At 45.9% G+C, this 21,105-nt stretch overlaps 1 protein-coding gene across 1 annotated transcript in view; it reads left to right on the top strand.

Moving 5' to 3' along the window:
• Su(var)3-3 (lysine-specific histone demethylase Su(var)3-3) overlaps positions 1-21,105 on the top strand; it is a 178,208-nt gene that overhangs the window by 70,993 nt on the left and 86,110 nt on the right. The gene's annotated exons all lie outside the window — the stretch shown is intronic.

The following is a 21,105-nucleotide window of genomic DNA, read 5'->3' as shown; positions in this document are numbered from 1 at the left end:
ATATATAGGTAGACAATCGAGTAGAGCGTGTCACGGAGGCCTCGGAGTAGAAATAGAAGAGCCGGAGACAGGACAACGACTGACGTTTTCCTCCCTGTAACGGCCCCTCTAGCTCTCCGTGCTCTCACACCGACTGATTTTTTTTTTTTTTTTTTCCTCTCTTTCCTTTGCGATACCTGTGCACACATGCACGTGCACACCCGGCAGTTCGGTATAGAGAGTCAGCCAGCGATTGTTCTGCTTTTCCGCGAGCGAGCCACGAGCAATGAACATTCACAGAGTCTCTCTCTCTCTCTCTCTCTCTCTCTCTCTGTGTGTACTTTAGAGGAGCTTCTTTATCTCTTTCTCGCTCGTTGGAGCTCACGGATTTTTTGATTGGCAAGGCGGAACGAAATGTCCTATACCTAACGGAGAAAAAGAGAAAATCCATGCATGCACACGTCCTACTGTGCGAGAAACATTTATAGAGTGGGATTTGTGTACATCGCGTGGGTGATAATTTTAAATTAATTTTTTACGCCAGTTTTGTTTAATTTAAATTAATCAAAGTATCGTGGTTGTTACTGAAATGACATGAAAAATAAATAATTTGTCACGAATATCTGATACAACTGGTGTGTATAATATTGAAAGCGAAAGCCGCCCAACGCGGAGTATAGTTGGTTTTTCAGTCGATGGCCAGTGAAGTTTCAATTTCTTCCCAACAACGTACGTAACACTTGCGCAAAGTGTCCCACACGTGTATTGTTCCCACAGGTTAACCGCAAGGTATCGCTTCAGCCGAGCCCACACGCGGGTAAATTATATTTGTGTATACCCCCGAACCGCCGTTAAACGCCGCATAATCAGCATATCACAACGTCACTCCCAGCGAACCGCGTATCAGTCTTTTCACCTGGAAACGGCAAACAGAGCAAAACACGCTGACAGCAGCCGCATACACACCTACAGCACGAAATATATATCGCACGCCTCTCTCTCTCTCTCTTCCGGGGCCGCGTAATGCTTTTTAACACCGACCGCGTCCGCGTTACTTAACGCCTCGAGGGCTCACGTGTGGTAAAGGCCGTCTCTCTATCGGCATCTCTCCGCAGCTCTCGCGCTTGTCGAAAAATAGGGAGAGCCCCCCCTCGGGGCGAATCTCTCGCTCGAACGTGAGAGCGACGACGCGAGCAGGAAGGCGACTCTCGAGAAGGTGCCGAGAGGAACCGACACATGCATATATATATGTATACTCTCGCGTGCTTGTAGCTATACAATATAACATACTGCGCGTCTATACATTGTATGCATACATGCACACGCAAACACCTCTCTTTCCCTCCTACCCCGAGTGATTATCCCGATATCAAATACCACGAATCGCACTTTGCTCCCTCGCTCTCTTTTCGCTCTCCCTCTCTCTTCCATCCGCGCGGACGAGGGAACTCGGTCGATACACACGTTAATCCCTTCCCTGTAGGTGCTCGCTTCTTTTCTTCTTCTTCTTTGCACAGACACACTGACTGTATCGGTGGGTGGGTGGGTGGGTCGTGGATACATAGAGCGGCCACACGCGCGCTATTCCGCTGTTAGGTCTGCGCGACGTGGAGGTCGAGGCTCTTAAAATCATATTGTCTTTCCAGTCGATTTCACACGCAGCTTTTCTCCTCCGAGGATATTGGCCGATCCTTCCCTCCTTCGCTCTCCTCCCAGCAACTGGCTAGTTTTCCGGACTCCTCGGTTCATTAAAGAAGAACCCCCTCCCCCTCGGGGTCTTTTTTTTTTTTTTTGTTTCATTTGCTGGTCTCTGCTTTCTCCCTGTGGCTCTTTTTTTTTTTTTACAGAGTCTGTTGTTTCTTTTACGTCGTTACTCTATCGACAAGGACCGTTCCTCATTGTTTTCTCTCCCGGCTGTTGCTCGTGCAAGACGACGCAATGAACGCCCAACGACTTTGGCTTCGCTGTTGCTGCCGAGTTGTTTTTTTTTTGTTTGTCGATTTTCAAGAGCTTAACATAATTTGAGCTTGCAAAAAAAAGTGACCGCTCCTCCAGCGAAAGTACTGTTTGCGCGGAAGAACTCAATTTTCGGTTTTTTTTTTTTTTTTTTTTTTTAATCGTGAAACTCGGTTTTTCCTTTTTTCTAATACGTTTCACTCATCTAAAGTTTGGTATATGATTACATAGTTTTGCGCTGGAAAAAAAAATTAGTTTCTCGAAACATTTAAAGGTTTCTTTTTCCAAACACTGCAATATTAAGAATAAACACCAAACCTTGATACCTCCTCCGTCAGTTTTGTTATTTCGCTGTTGGAAAGTAAAGAAAAAGTTAATAATCTTAAAACGTTTTCCCGAGCTGACTTGAAGCAGACGGAGCGTATCCTTCGGTCACAAGAAACATTAATAATACCCAAAGAAACGGCAGTTTACTCCTCCTCTCCTCCAGCCATTCCGAGCAATTACAATCACACCAGCTGAGTATTTTTCCCTGTACACCGACTCCGCCTAATACACCCTCGATCGACTAAACAATGCCAACCTACCCCACATCCAGATTTGAATAGAGTAGTGTCCATAAATCTCCGTCCGTCCCTCCGGCGGTAAAGCGCGCCACTCTCCTTCCTTGCATTCATTCATCTCTTTTCCCTCGGAAAAAAAGCTTTCATCCGAGCTTTACTCGCGAAAGCTCCGTACACCGAAGAACAATAAGAAAAACACCTCGTGACATGAACGTCGCGAGGTTTTCGCCCCGTTGCATTGTGTACATACGGCACATAGGCTCTCTCTCTCTTCCCCTCGCTCTGGCAATGTTAATCGCGTAAAAAGTGCGCGCTTGTTCGCACCTTGGCGCCTCCTCGAACATCGTTTCGCTCTTAGGATTCCGGGGTCGCGTTTGACAGGCGTTTATACGTCCTTTTTACGCGTTTGCTTTAACCAAGGATATACTCCCCCCTTTTTTTTATTTCCTTATCCATACACGTGCCTCGAATTGTTCGGCAATAGAGAGGGAGAGACCTTGAATAATTTACCGATCGCTCGATACTTGCTGTGTAGCGTACACAAGGCGAAATTTTCCCTCCCTCGAAACGGCTGATCACTTGCAACGACGGATATTTGTTTGGAAACGGGGATCGGTTTCATTTCTCTGGTATAGAAGAGACGCCTCAGTGCGATTTCTCACTGGTCAAGTAGGACGCGAAATTGCGTATAACTGAAGAAAAACCGCGAATAAATGCACGGTAACACCGAATCCATGTTCGAGAGGATTCCTCGAATGTTTGATGATTTTTTTTTTCTCCCCCTGCGATTAAAAACCAATGTGGTAGGTAATCGCGCGAATTAATCCTAGCGAATGAAAATCCCCGGAGTCAAAGTGGGACTCCCTTGTGATATGACCGATCGGTACACGAATGTTCGCGCGATTCCCGTTCGCCGGTTAGATAAGACCATCAGTCAACGAGGCGGCGTATACGCACTTGTCCCGTTGGGAGGGGGTTGTTTTTTATCGGGAGCGGGATCGTTTATTCGGCTCGCCGCGGAATTTCTCGCCAATGGCCGACGCTTTTCTTTCCTCCCGGTGCCGAGCGGCAACAACAACCGAGGAGGGAACGCCAAAGTGGGACGCGTACCCCAAACGGAAGGTTTTAAAGAGGGCCAGCGCGAAAGTTCATACACGCGCAATAAAAGTGTCAAAGCCCCTCGGGACCTATCAGTTGATGCAAAGAGCGCGGGCGGGTGGGTGGGGGGGGGGGAGGAGATGAACAAAAAAGCCAAGAGCTTCACCGACAATTTCACTTAACTCGACAGCAAGCAGCCCGAGATAAAAGGAAGCTCTCTCGCGGAGGGAACAAAAAAGAGAGGAGAGCGCGCGCAAGAAGTTTTTCGCGAGTATACTTGAGGTCGGGCTCTTTTTTTCGCTTTTATTCCCCTTCTCGGGGTATACACGTAGGCGTTTGGTTGGGATACGACGCCATCGGCTTTAATTGCGGATAAATTTAACGCTTTGGACCCGATCGCCTCGCTTCCCTGATAATTGCTCGGGGCGAAACGGTGTATCGAATAATGAGACGCCACCCATTGTTGGGTTCTCGCTTGATTTGCAGGAGGAAGTAAAAAAATCGATAAAAACCGTACCCGGAAAAACCATGGGGTTTTGATAGCTTCGGCGTGAACGATGAACAACACGGCGTTACCTCGTTAGGGACGCACTTCGGGAGTCTACATCCTCCCAATTAGATTGTCTTCCTACTCCTCTGTGGCCGATCGGCGCTCCATCAAATTGCCCCTTGCCGAGAGGCCGGAGTCGCAGTAGTTCTTTTGAAAAAACAAAGCTTCCTTCGGAGAAAACTGCCTCCTCGCGGTAGGTGCACACGTACAGTATAGTTTTTTCGCGCATTCCGCGAGGCGTAGAGGCGAGAAATAGAGGAGGAAGGGAAGAGGCTCGTGCCGATACAGGAGGCGAGAGATTCCCCGTTTCCTCGCGCGCTGATTTAATACCCCCGTCGAAGTGTACGGAGCGGATCGAACAACACACCTCTCTCTCGCTTACACAAAGGCATATCGCCGCCACCGTCGTGTGCAATAGCCCCTACGATTTCCGAACGCTGAACTCTACGTTATACCGCCGGAGGATGTATAAACGTGCTTTGGTTCTTCTACGACCGTACATATATATAATACCCTGCTCGTTGGCTTGAAACGCACCGAGAGCGTATAATGATCCGCGGGAAAAATGCGCACCGCGTCCGTTGCAACTACAAACACCTAATATCTTTTTTTCCACTAAGCCGTGCGTGCGTTCGTTATAACTGGATTTGTCCTTTTTTTTCTTTCTTCTCCTTGACCGGTGGTGCTTTGGGAGAGGTTTTTTTTTTTTTTTTTCTGTTTTTATGGTTCATCTCGAGAGTCGGGAGTTTTTAAATGCCAAAGGAGGAAAAGGATCGTCAAAAGGTGCATGTATTCGATCCTCCGGAGGTTTATGGGATGTTAACTGGCGGCTACCACGGGGATTCGGTGGGAGCCCGTAATTATCGACATCTGGGAGGTTGCGCTAAGTAGGTGCCGCTCGACTCCCACTCTGTGCTCCTTCTCTCTCGAGTGCGTAAAAAAGAGATTGATACGGGAGGCGTAACTTTTGGGGTACAAGTTATTACGAGCTCGGGACGGAAATTAGGGAGCTTGAGAATTTTTGTGCGATTTTTCAACTTTTTTTTTCCTTCTCTTTATTCCGCTCGAAAATTGTTTTTTAACGCGAGGCATGGATCAACTAAACGAGTCATAGTCGACTAACAGACTGATGTCAAAGATTTCTATTATTTTTTTTTTCTTGTATGTTTATGTATTTTATGATTAAACAAAAAAAAAATCTGTTGATATTCATATTTCTGATTTAACGTAGCACAACCCTTCTCCTACCGGATTTTGGAGTTTAAAATTTCCACATTTACGAAAAAATATTTTTACTATTTGAATGATCACAGAACATCATCGCATTCGTATAGCATTGCTTCTGATTTCCCGAAAAAACTACCAAAGAATTTTTCGAAACTCCACTTACCTATTTATACAAATATCCCACTTAGCCGTGTACCATGGGAGCTAATTTTTCGACAAACAAAAGTCACAAAAGAATGACGCAAAAGGAAGGAAAAAAAGGGGGGGCGAGGCAAATGGAGTACAAACGAGCGCAATGCCCTGTTTCTCCGATCGAGACATTCCGATCCGCGTTTCCTTATTGCCCCGTTGGGTTACCCGCTCTCCTCCTTCGACCGTCCGATTAGCCTTTCTCTCTCGCGGTTATTCCTCCGCGTAAACCTACTTTTTCCTCGTTCTGGGCTCCCAACTTGGATGGACAGATAGATCGACCCGCCGGCCATTATGATAATCATTTTCCGGTTGGCCTAGTTGCCATCATTGCCCGGTCGGCCCACCACCCTCGGCTCACTCGAGCTTCAGATTTACGTGTATATATGTACACGAGTACATCGAGCTAAAAAAGAAAAAAGCCCATACCAAGAGAGAAAAAGCCAGGAGGTGGGGGGTGGTACGCGGTAATGAGTAAAAGATAAAGAATAAAAGGGGCGGGGGGGGAGAGAGGAGGTGGTGAGACAGGCACAAAACGCGGAGGGAATTCGAACGCGAATGTCCGTGTCTTGCGGGAGAAGCGCGCGATCGTTATCTCCCACTTGTGATGTTGAAAGAAATCACGATAAAAAGTTCCCTTTCGGAGAAAGAAAAAGCCCGAGGAGGAGGAGGAGGAGGTGTAGGTAAAAGTATCTCTCTCTCTCTCTCTCTTTCGCTCTTCCTCTTGACTGACTCGATTCTCGATCATGTACTACTTACCCGGGCACAAATGCGTCCAGAAATCCAGATCCACAAGCGTGTACGTGTGTATGTATATAAAGGCCGGCATTTTTCGGCTCGGACCCAAAAGAAAGCCGCGGCGGCTGTATTCGCTCTCGCGCGCATTACCATAAATACCGGCATATATACGCGGAAGCCGCCGTGGTGTAAGTGTATACTATACCCACACACGTATCCACAGTATACACGGTAGCACAGTCCAACGCACAGGAGGAGCATCATCAGGAGAGGGACTCGCTAATAGATAGCCGGAGTTAGCTAGGGAGTACTTTTTCACGCGAGCGGGCGCGCGAGAGGGGCTGCGGGTTTACGGCTCGTTTAATACGTGCACGCACGTCATGCGCAATGTTGCTTATGTGAATGTGTGTGTGTGTGCTGTAGCGCTAGAACAGGTGGATGTACACGATGTATGTACGCAGGGGAGGACGCGCGAGAGATGTGTATTATAATATACGATGGTACACCAGCTCGTCGGGGGGCACTTAACGCGAGGTAGGTCGTTAACTCGCTCGCTTACTTGTTTAGCTAGCTGATGATGGTACTGTGTACTGCAGCTAACTCGTCGCGGTGGTTGACGTTTATGGTTGATTTGGACTCGTGGACCATGTGGGGGGGCTGCAGTTTTTACTTGTCCACGTATAATATCTGTCCACCAGACTTGGACATGGATACTTTTTCCATTTTTTTTTTTTTTTTTTTTTTTTGCCAAATTCATTTACTTATATTTGTGCTGAAAAAAAAAGTTGTTTTTTTTTTTACAGCTTGTATAGGTGTCTATAGCATAATATTCTATTTACTATAAACTTCGCTTTGGTCGGAGATGAAAAAAAAACTTACTTTCAATGTGTTTAAAAATCGGTAAAATAACTGCGCCCAAGTCTACCACCTACAGTGAAAAGTCAAGTACTTTATTTTTTAAACTAAGTACCTCTTTTTCTCTCGTTTCATCCTTACGTTGGTCTTAGCGCCTTTACGACGTAGGTACTTGATTATATTTATCCTGTTGAAACGGGAATCCGAGGGATTAGGTGTATACGGACACGCAGTAGGCAATCATTGCGGTTTTGCGCCAAATAATGGTAATTTAATTCACTTGGCACGGATTTTACTGGTATTACTTCGAAAGCAGATAGTATTACTTTCCATGACAAAACTCTGCACGAGAGGCGATATTTGAATTGTTAAACAGTATATCGCTACACTTTGTTCGACGTTTAAACATTATAATGGTATTCGTTAGAAAAAAAGGCAGGATATATTAATATCTCGATGATTCAGCGGGTTACGTAACAAAGAGAAGGAAAATGAGAAGGTGCACGAAAACAATAAGTCGTAATATTATTTGTGGATTTTTTTTCCAACTCTTTTGTTTCGTCCGTATTCACCCATTCACTGTGTGTGTGGGGGTATATTGTATGCCCAGCGTTTTATCGGCTTTCCGAGAAATACATGTAAATTTCTCATTGTTGTTTTATTGTTATTACACTTGTGCAGTACGAATAGTACAAGTGGTACAAGGAGCTACTGGGCGAACTTATTAAGGGAGAATTTTATCGCCTTACGATCTCTAAAAAGTCGTACGTAGGTATACATAAAAAGAATGAGCTCGTAACTCAGGGTTGGTGAACTCGTTTTTGAAGGATCGGTCGAGTTATTTCTCTATAGGTAACAGTGACATTAACATTCCTTATGAAATCGTGACTCGCGCTGCATTGAAACGTACATGATTTTTCGACGCGACCGAGCAAACTCCGCACTCGATGGGGAACAATATCTTTTAACTCTCTCGACGGCAATTGGATTCGAGTATTAAAATTAAAATATTCGACTGCAACTGTGTTGTTTTAACGAATCCGAAATTTCCCTTTGTAAACGTGTGCACATCCATACTTTGTTTTGAAAAAAAATATACCTCTCGAAAAGTTAACTGTTGGCCACAGTCATATATTATGTCGTGCGCATTCTCATTATGCCTCATTTTCAGCGCCCCGCGTTTTATCCACATGCAACATTTTTTCTCACGAACTGCTCAGCAGAGGCGGTTTGTACGACAACAAAAGAAGCAAAAGACACGATTGCACGCATGAACGCACACGCACACACGTTTCGTGCAACACTTTCTCATTATCGCGAACGCAAACCTGGAAAAAAAGGTAATACGCGTTGAAAAAAATTCAAGTTATAAGAAAAAAATGAAACGATGCAAGAGTATATAACCGACTCTGAGAACCTTAAACATTAGAATTTTACGCTGCGGTCGGAAAAGCTCGATCCCGCGTATCGCGTTACAGCAACTGCACGTGTGCAAAAACCAAGCTCGGCTTTGCTGTACACGAACGACAATCAATCACATTCTCTCCGCTTTCACCTGCTCGGCAGAATCATTTTCTCCGAAGGCCTCGCGAAGAAAAGTTTCAAAAAAAGTATAATACCTACCTCGTAGTAAGGACAACGCTCGATACCGTAGTTTCTCTGTATCAGCGCGTAGTGGCGAGATTTTCTTTCCTATACCTAGTATTAAAAAAATAAAAAATAAACACGTGTGTCTGATTTGAAAAAAGATCTTGACACAAGTGATGATATGTATTTACATCGGCAGCAATCGATCTGAAAATGAATATTTCTTTGAAAGCACCTTTTTCCGTGCTCGGTGTTTTACGAGTAAAAGCGCAGCATATAGGTACAAATGTATATGTGTAGACGCCGACACGGCAAACAAAAAGAAGCAAAGAAAGTCGAGAAGAATCGGTAGAAGCAGCGTGGAAAGGAAAAATGAGAGAAGGCAGTAATCGCGTATCAGCAGACACGTCCAGCTCTTCCAGGGTATATATATATATGCACCGCGCGATGCTACACACACACACACACACACAGACTCCGTACGTCCGGAAAAACGGGTTTTCCCTCGTTAGAGAGCCCGGGACCGCTGATGCTGCCTGGGCCAAGTGCGCAAAAAGCTCGTCTCTCGCACGCCCACCTTGTGCCGATGCCACGAGAAAGAGGAAGAAGAGAGGATGCGGCCTTCCGACGCAGTTGTGAGCGCCGTATAAGGGATATACGCCCGGAGGGTGGGAGGCGAGGATAGCTATTTATTTATTGCGCATCTCGGCCCCTCCGATGTTCCTTCCCCGGCATATTATATATACGAGATACCGGGTACACGCGTGTTTACATGTGTGCATCGAAGGATGGAAACGAGGGGAGAGAGCTACTTAGGGGCCCTCCTCCTCCTCCTCTTTTGTTTACATAGATATATTCATTAGATTTACTTTGGCTATGGTAAACAACGGTGTGCCGGTATACGCCGGGCCGACGTTACTATGCAGTGTATAACCTACTCTGTAATTTGCGCCCCTCGGTGCCGAACGCTCCGATGCTTATACGTGCACGGGGCTGCAGCTCGGCACATCCGACGTTTCTCGAGCACTCGAGCGAATCGCGAGAGACCAAGAGAGGGACCGATGTTCTCGCTCTTCCTTCGCCTCGAGGCTCTCCTCTCTTTCGCCGCGCTCGTATACGTACATCCATCTCCCCTCATCTTTCCCGTATATAATCGTTCCTCCCTCTCTCTCCCGCTGTGTACTGACTCTCGTGGCAGCCGTGCAGCTTCGATATTACCAATAATTGTCGGTTGGCGAGGTTATCTCTCCCTCCCTCGCGAGGGGGTAAGGAACGTAGCGCGCCAAGGGAGGACATACCGTCGCCCCTATCTCTCTCTCTCTCTCTTCTTTCGTCGACGAGTTATAGTGGTACACCTGTACCTATCTACTTATACTCCTATGCACACGGAGGTAAAATTTGGGTTGTAACCCGTATGGTATATCCATACGTCCAGGGTGGACTGTTTGGCACGTAATTCAGAAATGGCCCCGGGAGCAAAGCCTACAAGTATAGCGATGCAGGATGTAGACGGAGTCTTTAATAAATCTCACGAGAAGAGGAAAGGAGGACCCCCTAGTAACACAATTGAAGTGTACAACTGCTGTCATCCACGACACGGAATTGGTGTTTCACTAGAAAAATGGGCATGCAAATTAATGTACCAACTCCCATATAGAGCAGTACAGTCTTCAATCACAGCGGTCGACTCGGCGCTCTGGTTGTAAAAATGGAAAATTTCATCACTCGCGTCCCCGTATAGTTTCGTTCCGTTCCCACAGGCCAGGGCGAATAACAAACATTGTTGCGCTATCACGACGCTCGATCTCTCTCTCTCTCTCTCGGCAATGAGCGAGTGATCGGGCCAGGAATATAACCACAGGAGAAAGTGAGAGCTCCGGAGTATAGGGTATATTATATTGTGTGCACCTTCCCTATAGCCATGCATCTCCCTCTTAAGGTAAACCTCTCTCTGATTGGACGCGGAAATTTATTTGGTCTCGGTGTACAAATCGGACGGCCTGGAGTGCGAAATTCTCCCGGAATCCGCTCGCGCCCGCAACACAATAGTTCCCCTGTATAGTGTCTCGTTTCTCGAGATTTTCCCCTAAAACAACTCCTCCGCTGTCAAACTTCGATCAGCACCTCGCCATCTCGACTCCCGCAAATAAACTCACCACTCGTCGACTCTTGTGTTACATACACAGACGGAGGGAGAGAGAGAGAGAGGAAAAAAAAAAGCAAACAACGATCCAATTTAATTTTCACCTAAGCACCTCTCCTTTTCTCCTTTGTGTACCTATGGGCGGTGCATCGATAGCGCTCTGCATACATATATACGTGTTGGGTAAGGCCCCTCGGTGTGCACGCAAGCCTCGGTTTCCCGATAGCGCCAAGAAGAAGCCAACTTCTCGAGGGCGCCCCGCCGGTGGCTCACGGGTCTATAGCTGCTGTACTCCCGGCTTGCGCCTTACCCACAGCGATATGTATCGCACCTGCGTGAGTAATTGTCGGGCTCGCCCGAGCGCTCGCTTTACAAATGGGCGGTTTGGCGGGGATCTCTTTTCTCTCTCTCTCTCTCTCTCTCTGTCCCTCTGCAGGTTTCTCGGGGCCCCGGTTAAACTATACGCTACCGCGCTCTCTGTGCATAATACCATGTAGGTATACACTCTTGGCTCCATGTGTGTGCGTACTATGGACGCAGCGCCCGTACATCAGCGCGCTAATTACGCGGATGGGGTGCACCAGAGAGAGAGAGAGAGGGTATACATGATATAGCTTCGGTAGCATAATATGGATGATGCGTGTGCACAGGTACCAGAGAGTAAGTACTCTCCGATGCAGCTGAGTTGCGGGCCAGCAGCGTCACGTACACACATACACACACACCGGGAATATGTCAACCAGCGGTGGTGCTGATGCATATATATGGTATATTGGCCCCGGCGCTGACAGGCTTTGCATACATGTATATGTATTGGAGGGTATATATGCGTAAGCGCGCGCGCGTGCGTGTATGTATATAATATAAGAGCCCTCTCGGTTGGTGTTTGTGTTCGTGCATGCAGTGCCGTCGTCCGGTGCGCCCCTCGTGCAACGCTGCAAGTGCATCGTATGCACAGCCCGTGGCTGTTGTACACACGTGTGTGTGTGTGTGTGTGTGTGTATGTATAGGCGATGCGTGCTAAGGAGGTGTTTTCGCGGCCGAGTTGTCGAGAGGGAGGTAGGGAGGGCGCGCCAGCTGGGAGTACACGCCCCCGGTGCGAGAGACCGGGTTGTTTGTCAAAATGATGGGTCTCTCGCTGAGAGGAGAAACGGCGCAGTGCACCAAAGCCTGCAGGATGCACCCAGGGGTGGAAGAAAGAGAGAGAGAGAGAGAGAGGAATCATTAAAAAAAGAAAAAAAAAAAAAAAAGGGTGCGTGGATTGTTGCCTGCCTGCCCGTTCCAACTAATTAAGGAGAAGATGCGAAATTAAGATTGATTTATCATCGAGGAATTTCAAATTGCACGGAGGGACACGCTGACGGGCAAAGTAGGCCTCGTTAGGGCCCATCCGGTAAATAAACATAATTCCCTCGTTTCGCAATTTGATTGTTGGGGTAGGGTTTTTATCTCCCTTTTTTTTTTTTTTTTTTTTTTTCCTTTGCGCGCATAGAGTTATCATCGAGCGCTAAAAGCAGTTCGCGCGAGGAGGATTAGTTGCAACGGTACACCGAATCGAGATCTATTGTACGCGGAAAGAGGAGCCCGATAACTTATTCCCATCGGCCATCGGCGGACGCGGATCAATGAATTACCCAAAGACACGGATGCGTGTGCATCTTGAAAAAGGGCCCTTCGCAATTAGTTACGTAACTCGAGCCGGCCCGTAAAATAGTCACGCGTGCGCGCGTGCCCCCTCCACCTCCCGGGTTGACTATTTTCTCCGCGGATATGTACGTGTATATACACTCGTAGCGGGGCTCGAGCGCGTGCCGGTGTAAGCCTAGCCTCGAGTTATGCGCGTCGGGAAATTCAACCTTAATTGGGTGCAGCTCTGGCCAACACACACGTGCGCGCCAGTTTCCTCGAATTTATCGATGCAATGCCAACGATAAGTTTTCCCGTTAGCTCTCGCGAGCTGAGCGTGTATATATATGTACGACTCCGGTGATCTTCCTCCCTGACGAATTAGCTCGGGGCTTCTGCCGCTGCTGTTGCTCTTGATTCGAGCTGCTCGGCTCGCATAATTGAGAACGACGCCAGCCACGGCGTGCAGCCTGGACCCCAGAAATAATGGGTGAAAAGTTATTCATGAAATTCCAGGAAAGGTAAAGCGCGATGAGAGAAGCCATCTCTTAGGGGAACTTCTTGAGTGGCGGGTGGTATACATGCTGTACAGAGGCTATGTACGTGCGCACCTCCGGAAAATTTTCGCACGTAGGTGTACATACGTGAAAAAAAAAAAAGGAGATTTATCTTACATGCGCGTAGTTTACCCTGGGGTATACGATGATCGTACCTCGAGGTGATGAGATGGGCTGAAAAATCAGGGTGTTTTTGCAATACTATATGCATATTTTTTTTCCTTCTTTACAATTTTCAACTCACACCGGAGCTAAAATAAATTTTAAAAAAAGGAATATGAAACAACAATGCACTAACTTCATTCGCTGCATTTCCGACTCTCTGACTTGATGAGTGACCGGTTGGCTGTGGGCGAAATTAGATACATTGCATAAGCACGCAACGTGTGTGCCCAAGCCCCACTTTCCCAAAGTATCTCTCCAACTTTTGCCGTTGGGTGTTGATTGTAAAAATTTTTAATTTATCGACAAGGATAATGCAAGTTTCTCGCAATCTGAAATAAGAATCGGAGCTGTGCAGGATTTACGTTTTTTGAGACCACGTATAGTATTTATTTCGTGTGTACTCACTACAGATGTCTGTAACAGATACCTGCATCGAATTCCTTGGGAATAGTATAGGTACACGTAGACAAATCCAGGAAAATTCATCACTCATTGTAGTACGTATATATTATAGGCAACAGCGACATGTTTCGAGTGATAAAAAATCTCTAAAACACTCGAATAATTATCGTACATTGTGTACTTAATTTACCATAAAAGGAAGCCCTTACCCTATTTTCCATTCCCTGTATGAATATTAATAACGTTTTCTTACTCGTATAGAGGAAGAAAAGCACTTATCTCTCGTGACTGGCTAGACTTGATTTACATCAATAATCACATCGCCAGGGAAGCCCGTTCCATTGTGTTGGGTTGAGTAAAATTGCCCCACAGTTAGCGCCTTGTTTTTCCTTTTATCAGATGAGCTGCGGATAGTACGAAGAATTTTCAGCTCGACGTGCCTCCGTACACCAGGCAGTTCCGCTTTATATTCAATTAAACGAGTTTTATACCAACAAATTCCACCAGAGTATACGTCACATCCACTGGTAAACAAAAAGGAAGCGAAAAATAACTCCATTAATTAAGAAAGCAACCCTCGCGCTTATTAATACTCCCGATGCTGTTTTATCTGCGGGTCTGATAAACATGTATTCTAATCAAATATTATGACGTCCATTTGTACGCGTGCCAAGACTAATGGTCCAGCACACTCGGGCGCGTGTACTCATTTTGCATACACGAAACCATTGCGGAAGTGCAATTCGCCATTGAGTTGCGGCTGTTTGATCTCTATCTCTCCAACTCACTTTTCGTGCAGCCACGCGAGGAGTTGTCTTTGTATTCCTTGAACATAAGTACGATAAATCTCTTCAATTAAGTATAAATTGTTTTTAAAAACTCGACCATCTGCAGGTGTACTTTCTATGAATAATCATAGCCTTTATAATGTAAACGGAGCTCCTTCGGCGTGAGGGATTAAAGAAAATAAAGTGCTAATCGTTGCAACGAGTTCGTCTTCTTGGTCGTTTCGTTTTATCGCTAGTCATCGAGGTAGTCAAGCTCAGGCATCAGGACAAGCTCGTAACACGGAGCGAACACACGCTACAAGGAAAGAGAAGGAAGGGGGAGCCCCCTCGCTTATGTAAATGTGAATTTTTAATTTCCCAGCGAATATGCCATATTTCAATACAATGAGTACCGTTACAAAGAATTACAGTCTTCGGCCCTCTAACTCTGTAATCTGCATATTCAAAGCAACTCACTTTGATTACGAGAGGGAGAGGGAAGCCCTCGCCTGCCCCGCGCGTCAATAATAATTTTCATACCGCTCCTGGTCATGCATAGGTACATGCGCCTCGGCTCGGTGCAGGGTAACTCACTGTAAATCCGAGCATTTAAAGTATAAACGACGTTTTTCCCGCCTCCTTTCCTCCATCCAGAGTGGCTATACGTGTGCTCTGTACATGGCACACATGCACCTTTGCCTGTGGATTCCGAGAAAATTTTATCTGCAACGCTGGCTGCAACCAGTTGTTGTTTATCTCTCGCGTCGCTTTTTGCCACTACCCTCCACCGTGGCTATTGACTTTCATTTTAACGACGATTTTTACAAAAAAACGAACAACAAAACTTGCAAACAGCAGTAACCAACGAGACAAAGTGGAAAACAACGACGAACGAGTCGCGAAATCATTTGTATTCATCAGCTCGGCAATTTAGCTTTTTTTCCGGCCGAATAAATTATCCGTGTAACTTGCGTGCCGGGGACACCGGCTGCCGCCGCTAATTACCATTCGGGTGTACATGTATCAAATGAAACGCCGTCCCCCTCTCTCTCTCTCTTCGCTAAGCAAGCGCGAGCCTTTTTGCCGTCCATTTGAATATAAATTGCCCTATTTTTTTGTGCACCGCGAGAACGGAACTAAAGAAACCCAAGAAAAGGTCTCTGCCCGTGTATATTAATAGAAAAAAAAAAAAAAAAAAAAAAAAAACATATGCGACAAAATTGGGTTAATGTTCCCTTTGGCGCGGCACGAATAATCCCTGAAAAATCATCGACCCGTGAAGGCTACACCTGCCTACGTATCGAAAGCCCTTCGAGGTAACTGGCGTCGAGAGGCATTAGTATGTATACACTCGGAGACGAATGATACCAGCCTGATCAGCGCACGTCACGATGTATATAATATATAATATGCACCGACGCAGCCTCGCGGAAATTAGTAAATTGGCCCTCCCCTTTCGCTCTTTTGGCGGTGGATTTCGTACCGCTTGTTCGCAGCCGTCTGGGAAGTGCCATATATATACATGTGCGCATGCAAGGAAGGAAAGAGCGAGGGGGGGGGGGGGGAACAGAAGTTGGCCGGGAGCCGAATATCTAATTGATTTTGCCATTATTCCCGCTCATTAAGCCAACGCCGCTGCTGCGGATCGCGCGTCGTCGTCGTCTCGTTTCGCTATGAATTTTAATTCGACGCGCGAGCGGGAGGGAGCATCAGCACCAGCCCGTGTTTAATGAAACTCCGAGTCTTTTTCCTTTTTTGGGGTTTCATTTATCTTACGCCGGTGGTCTACGAGCCGACTGCAGCAGAAACCTTGCCAATAATATTATCCCGAAAATTCCCTTAATTAAGGTCCCTCCCCTCCTCCCCCTGAGCCTGCGTGTACAGCATTATGTGCACCAATATACGGACGAGAGCTTATTATTGAAATGCGTTTTTTTTTTTTTTTTTTTTTTTTTCCTTCGTGCATCGGGTTACGTTTACGACGAGCGAATCTTGGTTCCCTCCCTTTTGCGTGCATCTTCTCTGCCTCTTTTTTTTTTTAATTTTGTGTATACGTGTATACCTACAATCATCCCGTAGCAGCTCGCAAATATATGTACCCCACCCTCTGCCCTGTCGAATATTCCCTCTCTCCAATGATCCCGAGCGATTCTCTCTGCCTTTCTCTCCCCGTCGAATTTCCTGTGCGTACATGTATACTTTACGCGCATACAATACGGCGCGTAAGTGATAACTCAAAAGAGGCCCCGAGAGAGATATACAGTTGGTCGTATATATATATATATATATATATATATATACGCATACCTTGCACGCAAACGAGCAAGCCTCTCTCGCGTTAAAAGATCAAACTTTATTGTTGTTTATGGGGCGTGCGTATGTGTATGTGTGTAAAAAAAAGCACGTACCGTAGCACGCCCACTTGATTCGGCCATTGAATAACGAATATAAATAAATAAACGAATAAAGTATTTATGGGGAAACAGCAGCTGGCCTTTCTGAAGGAGAAGCAAGACGTCAGAACGATCTCGCCGTGATTTGAGGGCTGGAAATGAAATTAAAAAAAAAAAAAAAAAAAGGTGGTGGAGCTATGTTTATGACAATCGGCAAGGAGGGTGGGAGAGGGATGAGTTTAAAGAAGACGTGCAGTGCGGGCGTACACGTATATACTTATATAGGTGGGTTAGAGGCTCGCAAAGTTGGTCGGTCGAGCGGGACCGGGTATATATATATACATAATACAGCGATGGGTGTATATATATGTGTATATGTGCCGGTGATGATGAGAGATGGTAAGATGGGGTCCGGCCGATAGGAAAAGAAAATCGCACCGGCGCGCGCCTCGTTTCGCTCACTCTCCTTCTCGTCGTTGGCTCGTTAACTCGCACGCAACACCTCCAGCACTCTCTCTCTCTCTCTCGCTCTATCTTTCAAATATATACCGGATACACCGCTCTCTCTCTCTCTCTCTCTTTCTTTCTGTCTGTCTGTCTTTTCCCTTTCTCTTCCTATAAACCACGTACGTGTTATATACATATACATACCTTTACCTACCCCTCATCCTTCCACGCCATGTGCACGTAGGACGTGGTTATATGTACCCCCGATATGCCTGCCATACTCCTCCTCCAGGCCTCGTCGATTCTTCAATCTAGCACCTCCTCCCCCTTTCTCTCTTATTCCTATATGTTCGTATATGTATATGTATAAGCGAGCAAAGTGCACTCGTTATAATACTTACACAAATCTTTTCCGTCTATCCTTCGTCTTCTTCTTTTCCTCGGGGAGGGTAACAACAAGAGCCGCGAAATCACGCGAGTCTGCATGACTGTACGGAACAGTGTGTGCACATATTATATACGTGCATCTACTTACGTAAGGCAGAGAAAAGACGAGACCTTTTTTTATATATATAATATATCAAAGGAGGAGGAGGAGGAGGAGGAGGGAAAAGACGAAGGAGCGGAGCAGTCGGACGTGCGCTTGTTAAGAACTTTAAACGTGTAATGACATCTTGTATACAAAGGGAAAGGAAGGAAGAAAGGACGACGCCGACAGCTGGTCGTTGCACCTTGTCTAGCGTGCCTTGTTGTCTTTTTTTTTTCTTTCCAAAGTTCAGCGACTACACCTAAACTTGTACTCGTGTGCCTATATAATATATAGCCTAGCCCATTGCATATGGCAGATGTTCGTCGCTACCAACCAGGCAACTTGACGCTACTACATCCTATATCCTGTGGGCAAAAACAGAGCAACCGGCACGGTCTAATGCATTTTCGATAATTTTATCTTAATTGCGCGATAGCGCCTAATGGAAAGCTCTCGCGCGAAGCTTAACGCGCGGGGGTCCCTTCGTATATATAACGTAGCTGCCGCTGGAGGATCGCCAGCCGATAACCGTGTGTGGGGAACTATACTGCTGCCATTGGAGAAGCTGCGAAATCCGCTGTCTGCGTGGTGTACTGTATCATATATATACTCCACGTGTAATAAATTCGACATCACCGCGGGACGTGTCCATTCATTTCCGAGAGTCGAGGTGAAAAAAAAAAAAAAAAAAAAAAAAGGAACTGCTCTGCTCTGCGGGTAATTGATGCGAGCCGATTAGGGATGTGTACCTGCTGGTATTCCCCCCTGACTGCTGCTGCAGGGAGGAAGAAAAAGGGGGACGACCAGGTGGTGAAGAACGAGCCCACTGCACCTAATCTCAAATAGACAGTGTTCGCTGCCGCTACTGGGCCTCGTACCTATATATGTGTATGTATCTCACCTCGTGGCGCGTGCCCCAAGAGTTTGTATATACGTATACAACCCGAAGACTTTGGCGACGACGACGATCGTATACACCTCTCGATGGATATCTGCCTCGTGTGTGTACATGGATTTCTTTAATTAAGAATTCCGTGGGCGCTCTGTTTTTGCGATCGTAGCGATACAACGTGGCGCAGCAAGTGTTTCCTCCGCAGCTGCTTGGGTGCGATGATTGTGCAACGATTGACATTCGCACTGAGAGAGAAAAAATAAAAATTACTGTGCTAGAATGGTAATCTGGTGGCATTCTGCCGTCTAGGAACTTTTTACTTTGGCCAACCTAATTTATACCATTCCGGACAGTAGTTTTTATTCTACAAACATTAAAAATTATCGTTCAAATAGTAAAAAGTCTCTAGATACGACTGAACGCTACCAGATTACCATTCTAGCACAGTAATTTTTATTATTTTTTTCTCTTAGTGCGCAAGCTTGGGTGGATTTTTAACGTGTAGTACTGAGGGGGAGGGAAAAAAATGTCTTGGTTGATGAGCGTCGAAGCGTCCTTCAATTTTCTTGAAATATCACTGCAACAGATGGGCATACAGGCGATACTGAAATGTGTAAGATTTTTCGCGTGCGAAACAGGTGACCTTGGCTGAAAAAACCATAATTTTAACGACGCTGTTAACAAACTGCGTACAGTGAAAAAAACAAAATTTTTTTTTTTTTTCATTATTATCGTTGTATATGTATCGTTGTTACCAGTACTCCTGCGCGCAGTCGTTAACCTTTTTATTTGCTTTTATTGTGGAAGGAAAAAAAAGGAGGTTGGGCGAACGGGGCAACAGAATAAGCGTTGCGAAACGCAAATGAAAAATTCAAAGGTATATTCAAATAACAAAAATAAATTTATTTCGAGTAGTTACATTTTAAATTAAAATCCGAACAATGTACATTGAGCGCTCACACAACCATCCGTACCTACATGCACTCGCTTTCGAATAAATAATACCAATGGCCGCGTTACACGTACACACTTACATGCCGTAAGGACGACAACAGCGCCGGGGTCTCTTTCTCTCGGGAGTCTTTCGTCATTCCTCGATCTTTCAACGAGGTGATAACAATCGCGTGCTCCTTCGATCGAGAATACCAAACGGTCGCAGGGAGAAAATAAGTCGCTGTATTTGATTAGAAAAGTGACATTTTTTTTTTCTTTTTTTTTATACTCAAATAAATTTCCAAGAGAGAAAGGGATGGCTAACAACAAGTAAAGCTAAAATCGAACACAATCGCAAAATGTTGCGACGAGCTCGAGAGTTTTCATATTTACCGGAAACTAGGAGCTGAACGGCGGGCACGGAAAAAAATAAAGAGAGCCCGAGTTCTTCGGTGGACTCTCGTACCAGCAGAAAAATACAGAAAAATAAGAAGAGCAAAGAAGAGAAAGGGAGAGGAGGAGGAGAATACCGAAACCCGCATGTACATCGGTCCGTACGCCGAGCCAACGAAAGGGAGACAGAGCACGTGTGTGGGTACATACATATATACACAGCGTATGCAGGTTAACGGATTCCTATTCGTCCTCCATTCAGTGGTTTTTTTTTTTTTTTTTTTTTTCAGCAGACTGCTAGGAGCTCTGCCCCCTTTCCTACTCGGGTTGTCGTGTGTCGCGTAACCGAGCGTCTCGTCCCCATTTCCGTCGTTTTCGTCTCCTGCCCTGCGATTGCGCTCGCCGCAGGGAGAACGAGCCCTCGACTAGGAGGTTTCTACACAACACCGAGAAGACGAAGAAGAAGAGACGCGGGGGTGGGCAAGGGAGGAGGGCTGTATCGCCCGCGTGAATGGAATGAGAAATAAAGAGAGCAAGTCCTTAAACGTCACAATGGGGGCTTTTATTTTCTCTTTCGTTTGTTCCGCCTCCCGCGTACTCCTCCATCCCTGTCGCTCTCTCGTTCTTTCTATTTCAACTTTTTTTGTTTTTGTTTTTGTTTTCTGTTTGTATATTTATACGTACACAGGTATTCGCTGCTCTTTTGTCGTCCTCGAAATTTCAACTTCCCAGAGGCCGGCGCTGTTTCATCCCCCTTTTTTGTGATCGCCGGACGCTATTATACGTGTCAACCACACACACACACACACACTAGCGCACGTGCATACCAGAAATGAGCGTTGTGCTATTTTTACTTTTTTTTTTTTTTTTTACCCTGAGGCGTATATTTTACAAAATTTACAAACGAAGAAGGAGAGCCCCGCCGCGCGTATTCAGCGAGCATTAGAAACAAAGCCCATGTACGTCCGCGCCGGCGAGAGGAGCAATAAATATTTGAGCGTCCCTTCGTCAGATGGAGCAAAGTAAAAAAAAAAAAAAAAAAAAAAACACCGAGTTGAAAAAAAATCATTAAGAAAGTTATATACACATCACCGTGAGCGAAGCCAGCTCGTCATA

This window comes from Copidosoma floridanum, unplaced genomic scaffold (genome assembly GCF_036245765.1).
Source record: "Copidosoma floridanum isolate Cflo_tuat_1 unplaced genomic scaffold, Cflo_Japanese_pri ptg000009l, whole genome shotgun sequence".
Classification (NCBI taxonomy): domain Eukaryota; kingdom Metazoa; phylum Arthropoda; class Insecta; order Hymenoptera; family Encyrtidae; genus Copidosoma; species Copidosoma floridanum.
This window is presented reverse-complemented; position numbering and strand designations above follow the sequence as displayed.